The 12437-nt window shown below is 36.4% G+C and overlaps 1 protein-coding gene and 1 pseudogene across 6 annotated transcripts in view; both read right to left on the bottom strand.

Moving 5' to 3' along the window:
- The window catches only part of SPATS2L (spermatogenesis associated serine rich 2 like), a 194604-nt gene that overhangs the window by 50287 nt on the left and 131880 nt on the right, over positions 1 to 12437 (bottom strand). The gene's annotated exons all lie outside the window — the stretch shown is intronic.
- On the bottom strand, positions 2967 to 10137 carry LOC119544499 (annotated as a pseudogene).

Raw genomic sequence — 12437 nt, 5'->3', positions numbered from 1 at the left:
GTGTCCTTCCATTTAATTAGGTCTTCTTTGATTTCTTTTAGCAATGTTTTGTAGTTTTCTGTGTACAAGTCCTTTACAACCTTGGTTATATTTGTTTCTGGATATGTGATTCTTTCAGCGGCCATTGCAAATGGAATTTTTTCTTGATTTCTTCTTCCAGTTGTCCATTACTAACGTACAGAAACACTACTGATTTTTGTGTTGATCTTGTACCCCACCACTTTGCTAAATTCATTTATAACTCTAGGAATTTGCTGTGGGGTTTTTCAGGATTTTCTGTATCATGTCCTCTGAAAATGGGGAAACTTTTATTTCTTCCTTTCCAATTTGGATGCCTTTGATTTCTTTTTCTTGCCTAGTAACTCTGGCTAGAATTTATAGTACAATGTCGAATAATAGTGAAGACAATGGGAATCCTTATCTTGTTCTTGATCTTTGAGGGAAAGCTTTCAGTTTTCCACCATCAAGAATGACGTTAGCAGTGGGTTTTTCATATATGCCCTCTATCATGCTGAGGAAGTTTCCTTCTATTCCTAGTTTTCTAAGTTTTTTTTTTAGCAAGAAGTGGTTCTGGATTTTGTCAATGTCTTTTCTGTGTCACTTGGGATAATCATGTGTTTTTTTCCTTCATTCTGTTTATGTGGTGGATTAAATTAATTGATTTTCTTAGGTTGAACCTCCCTTGCATACCTGGAATAAATCCCACTTGCTTATGATGTACAATTCTTTATTTTTCTTCATGGAAATCATTTATCTTTAGGGCATTGCACTTTTCTCAGAACAAATATAACTTACAGGAATTATACCAGGCAACTTTTTAACCAAATATCAAAATTTAGCAATGTTGTTGAACAGAAATGTTATCTTACAGTTGCAAAAACCATCTCTGGTTACAAAAAATAATCAGAAAGCTTACTGTATTTAATGTGCTTTCACAGATGTCCTAAGAAGTCTGAAGCCAGATAATATTTTAAGTAGAAAAAACACTAATTTTTAAATAGTTTGATATACTATTTCTGTGGTTTATGTACATACATTAAGTAGTCTTTTTATAGGAAACGTGACTGGATATTTATCACATACATAAAGTATTGTAAAATAAAGGCAAGACACAATCACCTTTTAACAAAAATGCTCTGTATGCAACAAATAAGTATTAAATTATTATTTAGTGTTTGATAATTATCTGCTACAAAACATAAAACAAAATTCACTTACTGGATTGTTTTTCAGATTACAGCTGCCCACTGGCATCCCAAATAAGGACTTCCCATAAACAAAAGCTGCAGTGAAATTCACTTAGTGATTAGTTTAAGTCAATCTGTTTTTTTTTTCTTTTATTCTTTAATCTTCCCCTTGTAACCCGCCACCCCCTGCAGTGGCACCATTTTATTAAAAACATTAAGTGCCTGGGATTTATGCTTAAGATCAAGCCATCATTAGAGTAATTTCAAATGCTGTATACCTCTTCATGTAAAAGAGATGTTTCGTGGTCACAATTACTTCAAAAAGTAATTATATTCAAATAACCTGACATATCATGCTTTAGTAATTACAGAACCATGATTTTGACACACGGCAATTTATAAGTTAGGCAAATGTGAAATGCTAAAAGATGTGAAAAGCTGTTCTGTTTAAGTTTAGAGTGCTGCAAAACTCAGGTAATGACTTTATTTTTTCAGTTAACATAATCAGCCCATGGTACAGCCTACTAAATCATAAAGACTTTTAGAAGAAAAAATCCAAGGAAGATAATACTTTTACTAAGTTACAAAACTTTGGAAAATCAATACAGACCTCTTTTAAGACAATAAAATCATATTTTTTGTTGGAGTCATAAATAAATTACTTTAGTGCTAATTTTCACTCCAAAAATATCATTTAAGTACCAAGTCTAAACGCTATGGTTTTTAATGGTGGTTTAGAGCAGAGCAAGTTTTTTTTTTTTTTGTTCCAAATTAACATGCTTTTAAAAGTTACAATTTCTCCTTTTAAAGTGAGTTCCTTCATGTATGCTCTTGAAGTTTAATGCAATAGGGCAACTGTGTGTATATATAAAAAGGTGGCTCTGCTTTGTTCTGGGGTTGGTCCAAAGCCAGGTAGAGTTCCAATGCACAAAAAGCTTTAAAATTTTACCTTAAGGAGATTCAATATGCCAATAACAATTTCAAAGTACTTTTTCAAAAATTGTAAAATTTTAACATAAATACTGGGACCCTCAAAATTAGAAGGTCATTTCAAATAACAAATTTCAGACGGTCTCTTTTATGTAGAAGGCCTGCATGTCTTTGTTTTCATCAAAAGTCATACCCTTTCTCCAGCGTCCTAGTTTGGATATATTATGTCCCGCCAAAAGCCATATTCATTGATGCAATCTTGTGGGGGCAAATATATTAGTGTTGATTAGATTGGAATCCTTTGAACGTGGAGATGTGACTCAATCAACTGTGAGTGAAATGTTTGATTGAATAATTGCCATGGAGGTGCTACCCTGCCCATTCAGGGTGGGTGTTAATTGGATCACTGGAGTCATATAAAGGATTTCACAGACAGAAGGACCTCAGAGCAATTGAGAGTGATATTTTGAAGAGGAGCTTCAGCTAAGAGAGGAAAAAATGCCCCAAGGGCGACATTTTGGAGAACGCCATTAGGAAACGCATCCTAGGAGCAAGTGGACGCCAGCCACGTGCCTTCCCAGCTAACAGCGGTTTTCCAGACGCCAATGGCCATCCTTCAGTGAAGGCATTCTATTGATACCTTACCTTGGACTCCTTATGGCCTTAAGACTATAACTTTGTGACCAAATAAACCCTCTGTATAAAAGCCAATCCATTTCTGGTATTTTGCTTAACGGCAGCATTAGCAAACCAGAACATCTAGTTCATTAAAAAAGTCTACCTAAACTATAATTGTATTTTGTTTTAAAATAACAAATAAATACATTGCTAGCTTGGAAAGATCTGGGGGATCTGATGTTGTACACTAATTTACATTATCATTTCTCTACAAATGCTTCCGCTGCCATCATTGCCCTTATGCTTCCTCTTGCTGCAGCCATCAATTCTTCAACCACGGCATTTAATTTATGTATTACCCCTTCCACTGTTTCTCGGCCTTTATTAGCATTTGAAAAAATTGTACTTGCCATCAGTCCTTCCAGGTCTGCTGAGGCAGACTCTTTCACAGTGATTATGGCTTCTTGAATCAAAACAGGTTTTTTCTGGGTCTTAAGAATGTACTTTGTATATGTCTCTCATCTACTGAAACCGTAATTGCAATTAAATATTAGTAGATTTTAAGTTCCATTGCTCTCTTTACAGGATCAATTACTGACTGTTCCTGCACACATATTTTGGTTCTTGCTGTACCAATAAGAGATTTCACAGTGGAAGGCAGTCCCTACTCTGTGCTGAAAGGTCTATGGCTGTGCAACTTTCCATAGGGATCTCTAGGTCTGTCCAAGATATCAACTCCAACCACACTTGGTTTCATAGGGTTTGGGTATTTCTGTATTACAGCTGTTATAACAGTTTCTCATGGGTGATCAAAGACATGTCCTGAAGTCCCTATTCTTCATATTGCCAGTGACAGGTATGATGTCCAGGCAGCACTAGGGGACAATGAGGGAAGAGGAAACACCTGTCCCTGATCCCAATCCCCAGCCACACCTTGTATAATTTTTTTTTGTAATTATATATTTTTTTTATCATGGAATATAACATGCTATTGGATTTGGTTTGCTAATATTTTGTTCAGGACTTTTGCATCTATAGTCATTGATGATATTGGCATGTAATTTTCTGTTCTTGTAGTATCTTTATCTGGCTTTGGCATGAGGATGATTTTAGCCTCATAGAATGAATTAGGGAATGTTCCTCTCTTCATTTTTTGGTGAGACTTTGAGCAGGATTAGTGCTAATTCTTCTTGGAACTTTGATAAAATTCCCCACTAAAGTCATCTGGTTCTGGGCTTTTCTTTTTTGGGAGATTTTTGATTCAATCTCGTTACTAGTTATTGGTTTGCTGAGATTTTCTATTTCAACTTGAGTCAGTGTACATAGTTTGTGTGTTTCTAGTAATTTGTCCATTCTTCTAGATTATCTAATTTGTTGGCGTACAGTTGTTCACAGTATCCTCTTATAGTCCTTTTCATTTCTGTGGGATCAGTAGTAATACCCCCCTTTTCATTTCTGATTTTAGTGATTTGTGTGCCTGCATTTTTTCTTCATCAGTCTAGCTAAAGATTTGCCAATTTTATCGATCTTCCCAAAGAACCAACTTTCGGTTTTGTTGATTCAATTTTTTTAAAATTCTCTATTTTATTTCTTTCCATTCTTAATCTTTGTTTTTTCCTTCCTTCCACTTGCTTTGGGTTTAGTTTGCTTTTCTTTTTCTAGTTCTTCCAGTTTTGTGATTAGGTCTCTGATTTGGAATCTTTCTTCTTTTTTAATGTACGCATATAGAGCTATACACTTCCCTCTCAGCACTGCCTGTGCTGCATCCCATAACTTTGGTATGTTTTGTTTTCATTTTCATTCCTTCAAGATATTTCCTAATTTCCCTTGTGATTTTGTTTTAAACCCTTTGGTTGTTTAAGAATACGTTTCTTAATTTCCACATATTTGTGAATTTTCCATTTATCCCACTGTTACTGATTTCTAGTTTCTTATTGGGTTTGGAGAAGATACATTGTATGATGTCAACATTTTTGAATTTATTGAGACTTGTTTTGTGACCTAAAATATGGTCTATCCTGGAGAATGATGCATGTCACCTGAGAAGAATGTGTATTCTGCTATTGTTGTGGATAGTGTTCTTTTTTAAGTCTAGCTGGTTTAAAGTATCATTCAAGTCTTGCATTTGCTTATTGATCTTCTGTCTAGATGTTCTATCCATTACTGAAAGTGGTATACTAAAGTCTCCATCTATTAATGTAAAACTGTCAATTTCTCCCTTCAAGTCTGTCAGTATTTGCTTCATGTATTTTGGGGATTTTGCTATTAGGTGCACATATATTTATAATTGTTACATCTTCTTGCTGAATTGTTCCTTTTATTAGTATCTAATGATTGTCTTTGTCTCTCTTAACTGTTTTTGAGTCAAAGTCTATTTTATTTCATATTAGTATAGCTACCCTGGCTCTCTTTTGGTTACTATTTGCATGGCATATTTTTTCAATCCTTTCACTTTTGACGTACTTATGTCTTTGAATTTAATGTGAGTCTTTTGTAGACAGCATATAGTTGAGTCATGCTTTTTTATCCATTCTGTCAATCTCTGCCTTTTGACTGGAGAGTTTAATCCATTTATATTTACATTTAAAGTGACCACTGATAATACAGGACTTTCTTCTGCCATTTTGCTATTTAATATTTGTAAGACATATCTTTTTTGTCCCTCAATTCTTCCATTAATGCCTATTTTCATATTTATTTCATTTTTTTGTACTGTGCTATATTGAGTCCCTTCTTATTTCTATATGGATATTTTTTTCATGTATTTTCCTTGTGGTTACCATGAGGTCAAAATTTAACATCCTAAATAAACAAAAATTATATTTGATTTGATACCAACTTGAATTCAACAGCATACATAAATACTGTTTCTATACTCTTCTGTCTCCCCACCTATTTTGTATTTGTCACAAACCACATCTTTGTACATTGTATGTCCAAAATCATAGATTTGTCATTATTTTTCATGCATTTACATTTTAGCATCTGTAGGGAGTAAGAAGAAGAGTTACATACCCAAGAATAGAATACTGGCATTTAAAATTACTCAATTGGTTACCTTTTCCAGAGGTCTTCATGTCTTTATGCTGCTTTGAACCACTGTCTAGTGTCCTTTCCTTTCACTGTGAAGAACTCCCTCTAGCATTGCTTGTAGGACAGATCTAGTGGTGGTGAACTCTCAGCTTTTGTTTATCTGGGTCCTACTCTCTTCCTCATTTTTGAAAGAAAGTCTCACTGGATATAAAATTCCTGGTTGCCAGTTGTTTTTTTTCAGCATTTTAAGTATTGCAACCTACTGCCTTCTTGCCTCCATGGTTTCTGATGGGAAACTGACACTCAATCTAATTGGGAACTCCCTTGTATATAACATACTGCTTTTCTCTTGCAACTTTCAGAACTCTTTCCTCATCCTTTGTATTCAATAGTGTGATCAATATATGATGGGGTTTATTTTTAATTCATGTTTATCCTGTTTGGTGTTCTTTGGGCTTCTTGGATGTCCATATTCATGTCTTTTGCTAAGTTTGGGAAATTTTCTGTCATTATTTCTTTGACCATTCCTTCTCCTCTTTTCTCTCTTTCTTCTTCTTCTGGGACTCCCATAATTCATATTTTGGTATGCTTGATGGTATCCCAGAGGTCTCTCAGGCTATTTTCACTTTTTATAATTCTTTTTTTTCTTTTTGTTCCTCAGCCTGACTCATTTCAATTGTCCTGTCTACAAGGTTGCTAATTCTTTCTTCTGTCAGCTCCAATCTGCTGTTGAAACCCTCCTGGGAACTTTTCATTTCAGTTATGGTGGTTCTCAACTGCAGTAACTCTGTTTGGTTCCTTTTTAAATTTTTTATCTCTTTACTGAGAGTCTCATATTGTTCATTCATTGTTTTTCTGATATTCTTTAGCGCTTTCTCTGTATTTTCCTTCATCTCCTTGAGCATATTGAAGATCGTTTTTCTAAAGTCTGTGCCTGGTATATCCAATCTTGTCTTCTTTTTGATGTTTTCTGGATTTTTATTCTTCTCCTTTGGATGGACCATCATTTCCTGCTTTTTTTGTTTGTCTTGTAACCTCAACTGTACTTTTTAATATTTTAAAATGTTAACTCTGGGATTTATTCCCTAAGATATCTGTTTCTTGAATCTGTAACCAGTGGGTGATATGACAGAGATTTTCTTGAGTGTTGGCCCTCTTAACAGGAAGGTCAGCCCATGGTGAATGCAAAGTATAGAGTCCTCCCTGTCTTTTCTGGGCCTGTGTCTTGCCCTGGGCTTGTGCTTGCCAATGGCCTTAGTAATTCCCCTGTTTACAGGAGTTGGCATGACCCTTCTACCTCTCCCTCTCCTGGGAGTTTCACTGCTAGCCCTAAAGGAGGTAAAACTTTGCTCCAGGCTATCTGCTTTAGTCTCAAGGTGCTTATGCCTGGAGAACAAATTCTGGAAGGGAGGGAATTGCTGGAGAGGAGTTTATAAAATCAGTCTTTCCCACTCAGAACAAGCCCAAGGATTAACAAAGGGAGTGCTCTGGAAAGGGGCTGAGGGAAGGGCCAGGAAGAGCACCAGGACCTTCTTCCATGGCTCCCCAAAGCTGTGCTTTCTTGATCTGCCCAGCAAATGCAGCTGTCCTCCACACTCTGAGGAAGTCTCCTGTCTAGAAGTCTACTCCTCTGCCTTTGTTTGGAGTGGGTTGGAACAATGGCCACCCTCAGAGCAGGCCCAAAATATTTTAAAGAATCTTCTGTTGTTTGTAAGAGGTACGTTCCACTTAAGTTAATTTGTAACAAAAATCATCATGACAATTTGTGGGTAGGAAGCTATGAAGGTATCAGCTATTCAGAAACAAGGAGTTTTGCTCTTCATGCTGTAGTGTTGCAGGAGTAGTTTTGAATGAGAAAGACAAAGGAGGGGGCTCTGGGTTTCACTCTACCTAGTGACAGAAAAATACTTGAGTGGTTTTATGTTTCCCTTTCCCTCATGTCACTATATCATATCTGCCTCTATTGACTTTATCATGCACAGAGAAAGGAAGCAGGGCTTGAAATCATTGAAAATGTAATCTAAGGCCTTTCCTAATATTACCTCAAACAGTTTAGACGGAATGCAGCTTGAAGCTGAGGTTGAGACTGAGCAACACACAAGGATAAAGGGGAGTTAAGAGCAAGTATTTGGATGCTAAAACAGTAATTAAGGGTGTGTGTGTGTGTGTGTGTGTGTGTGTGTGAATAATGATAAATTGTACCTTATGTGCTTTAAAATATCCACTTTCAAAATGGATGTTCATATAACAGTACTTACTGTTAACTACATATCACTGCAGTATTATATCCTTAATTTAAAAAATAGGATAACTTACGGTTATAACTCTACAGGGGGTTCAGCCAAGGTCCTTAATTAAAGTTAAAACTAAATATTAGATTATTCAGACCACCAGAACCTGAATCGAGGTGTCTGGGTCTCAGCTTGGATGTACCCTCTTCAGATATTTTATGTCACATGACCCTGCCAGAAGTAAGCTAAGACACAGAGTGGGTACCTTGTCCAGGGTCAAACAGCTAGCAAGTTATGAGACCAGGATTTTAATCCAAACATGTCTAATACCAAAGCCTTTGTTCATAGCTACTATATTATATTGCTTCCATCTGAGAGCTGGGACTGCTGGAATCCTGGAATATACACATCTGGCTTAACTATTAAAGTTCTAAGCTAGTTGCTTTTTTCTTGTTGATCTTTTCTAATCTGGTCCAATATAGGGCTTAGAGAAGCAGGGGAGGTAATCCTGAGGCTACAGCAAATAGTAGCACAGAAAAAAGCTGCTTGGAAATCCTGTAGGGAACCTTACACTATAAAAATATCGTGAAAGAATCTGGTGGTTTTTTTTTTTTACAGGAAGCGCAAATGAGGGACAAGCAGCCAACATTCTAAAATAACAGGACCTTTTCTCTCACATTTGGTTCACTTAAATTTGAGAATTAGAAAGCAGTTCTGTGCCCGTGCCAAGCTGAAACATAAAATCTGCGTTGTCAAGGTAAAATGACAAGGTTGTTCCTTTTTCTATTATAAAGGGTAGACTGTGAAGTCCGGATGTGTGGAGGTCAGCTAACACAGCATGGAGCCTTCTGTTTGAGACAAGTAGCAGGTACCAGAAGATCTGGCTTTCCAGGATGCTTTACAAGAGGAAGGCACATAAAAGAAACCTGCTGGGGCCAGCAAGAGGAAGCTGAAGATAAGTGAAAGCCCATCCCAAAGTTTATCTCAGTGAAGAAGATGGTGGTCCACAGTTTGCTCCTTTCTTTTTCACTGGGAATTGAGTCCAGTGGGAAAAAGAAAAGAGAGTAATCTTTTTATCCGGGCCCATACCAAGATAAACACCTATGTACTTCAGCAATATGAGCCTTAAAAAATATAACAGCAGGAGGAACATTTAGTAAAGTTGGACCCTAAAGTCATAATGTGCTTTAGACATTTAGGTGGGGTCTTGGAAATAAAAATTATCTTTGGTTTTACATTTGGTAAAAATATACCTTGATATAGTCCTTGCCCAACTGTGCAAATCCAGGATCATCTTAATTGGATTATGTAAAAGATCTAACTTGAGCTGTTATTAAAAATTCCGAAATAGAAAAAAAAAACTACTCCAAGGTGTAAAGAAGTAATTTTGTACTAAGTTTAAGTCAAACTCCCAAACTTCTAAGCTATATGCTGACATGCAGCTTTGTCCCACTTGACAGTGCTATATTTACAGCTTGAAATGATGATGCTTTTGGTGGTTATTTTTCATGTAGGAAGTCACACTAACACCCCTGAACCACCTGCATATATCTTAAAGCAAACTTCCCTCACCAGAAAATGATTCTGTTTAAGACTTTTAAAAAGAGAGATCCTGAATGTCAAGGTGTTATAAAAAGATAAAACACGCGTTGCACGTGTTCACAGCCTGCTGCCCAGCTGAGCGTTCAGAACAGGCTTTCTTGAGCTAGTTTCATTATTGGAAAACTTGATAAATGTTCCATCACCAGTAGACTGGAGATTTCTTTAAGGCTCATACTGCGAACTCACTCAAGTACAGAATATCATTATACTGCTCTGTTATTATTACTTGTTTCTAATTTTTCAATTATACCTTTTTTAGAAATTAGGGAATCCATGGTTTTAGCATGAACTTTTCAATGCATGTAGAAAATTACATGGATGTGAGTCAGGCTTTTCCAAACTAAAGAGCATTACCCAAGGAGTCTGGGTTATCTTCTTAAAACTGTCACTAAAGAGATGTGACCTGGAGGAGACTTGGTTTCCTCAGCTATAAAACAAGGGACAGAATTAAAGGATCACTCCCAGCCCTTCTAGTTACAACATTCTATTCAAAATGGGGAGCAGAATGTCCAACAGCTAACACACCTGTGAAACATCTCGTAGAGGTTTCAGGACTTCCAATAGATTGAACAGGCATTTTAAAGTCCTTTGACACTTTTGGCATCAACTTCCTGATGACTCTTTATTGTCTTTGGGAAGGAAAACCTACCTAGCTACAAACTCGTTTTAAAATATATGATCATAATAAGTGAGCTGCTAATGAAGTTAATGATGAAACAGGAGGATCTCCTTTTGTAAAATATCTTATAACGTTCCACTGTCACCATTTATTCTATAACAGAAAAATTTATATGAAGTAAAGAGATTTATAATGAACCAGTAAACCTTAACAAATAATATTGATATATACCTCAATGCCTTCATGCTAAATTTAGAAAACTGAAGTAATACTGGAACACCTTATGCAACAAAGAATTCTTCATAAAAAGTTTCATGTAAGTGTTTACAAAAGCCCCCTTTTACAGAGTATTCCCCTGACGAGTACTTAACTTTCAAGGCAGCCATCCATTCTGAAATGGAGCACTCCTACCCTGCATTTGCTCTAATGTCATATACTTGATAGAATTACTGAAATTGTTTTAGGAAGAAGGTATAAATTATAAGTAAATGAACAAATATATAAGGTAGGCTTTTAGCCTATGATTGATAACAAAACAGCAACTTGAGTAATTAGATTTTGAAAGTAATTCATGTGAAAGCAATAACAAGTGAAATTGGGATTCTGCCACTCGATTATTTAATTTCTTTCTCCCGTCCCAGCTATAAATCAAAACATTCTCAAAACTGTGGGCAGAAAAAAATTGAATTCAAAAATTCCTGGAGAATTCAGATTCAAAATGTAACCAAGTTATTTTTGTGGTCACTATTGGTCAGTCTGGTTTAAGTAACCATCTCATAGTAAGGATTATCTGAATTACAGCATTCACTATTGATGGGGCTGTTAGGAAATATATTTATAGAAGATAATGAGCACTTTGTGAGCAATTTAAGAACTTGCAAGTGTGTTACATCATGTATCAGTTATTTAACGTTCACTGTGTCCTCGGTTTGGTATGTGCCACCAAGAGGTTTTCTGCTTCTACCCAGGCCTCCCCTGCCCAACTGAACTCATCCCAGGAAGGGCTTGTATCTTTCTCCAATTTGGCTTTGCAGAGGATGGCATTGCCTCATATATAGTAGATGTTCAATGTAAGAAGTGTGACACAAAGTTGCCCCTATTTCTTTCTTTTTTTAATTGAGATTGTTCACATACCATACAATCATCCAAAGATCTAAAGTGTACAATCAATTGTCCCCGGTACCATCATACAGTTGTGCACCCATCACCACAATTAATTTTTTTTTTCAATTTTTAGAACCTTTTCATTACTCCAGAAAAGAAATAAAGACAAAAAAAAAAAAAAAAAAGGAAACTCAAATCCTCCCATACCCCTAACCACCCCTCCTCCACTGCTGACTCAGAGTACTGGTATAGAACATTTGTTACTGTTGATGATAGAACATTAAAATACTACTAACTGTAGTATGTAGTTTGCAATAGGTATATTTTTTGCCTATATGCCCCTCTATTATTAACTTCTAGTTATAGAGTCTTACATTTGTTCTGGTTCATGGAAGAGATTTCTAATATTTGTACAATTAATCACCAACAATGCCCACCACAAGGTTAACTGTTTTATACATTTTCATCTTTTAACCTGCAACTTTCCTTCTGATATATGTGACTCTGAGCTTCTCCTTTCCACCACATTCACGCACCATTCAGCACTGTTAGTTATTCTCACAATGTGCTACCGTCACCTCTGTTCATTTCCAGACATTTACATTCACCCTAGTTGAACATTCCGCTCATAATAAGAAACCGCTCCCCATTCTGTAGCCTTGTTCTATATCCTGGTAACTTATATTTCATGTCTATGAGCTTACATATTATAATTAGTTTATATCAGTGAGACCCTGCAATATTTGTCCTTACATGTCTGTGCCAGTTTGAATGCATTATGTCCTCCAGAAAAAGCCATATCCTTTGATGCAATCTTGTGGGGCAGACATTTTAGTGCTTATTGGACTGGAATCCTTTGGGTGTTTCCCTGGAAATGTGCCCCACCCAACTGTAGGTGATAACTCTGATGAGATAATTTCCATGGAGGCATAGCCCCACCCATTCAGGGTGGGCCTTGATCAGTGGAGCCATATAAATGAGCTGACAAGCAGAAGGAACTCAGTGCAGCTATGAGTGATGTTTTGAAGAGGAGCTATAGCCAGGAGGGACACTTTGAAGAAAGCACAGGAGCTGCAGATGAGAGACAGTTTGAAGACGGCCGTTGGAAGCAGA

Source organism: Choloepus didactylus, chromosome 9 (genome assembly GCF_015220235.1).
Source record: "Choloepus didactylus isolate mChoDid1 chromosome 9, mChoDid1.pri, whole genome shotgun sequence".
In the NCBI taxonomy this organism is placed as follows: Eukaryota; Metazoa; Chordata; class Mammalia; order Pilosa; family Megalonychidae; genus Choloepus; species Choloepus didactylus.
Note: the sequence above shows the minus strand (reverse complement) of the source record. Positions and strands in the feature narration are given on the sequence as shown.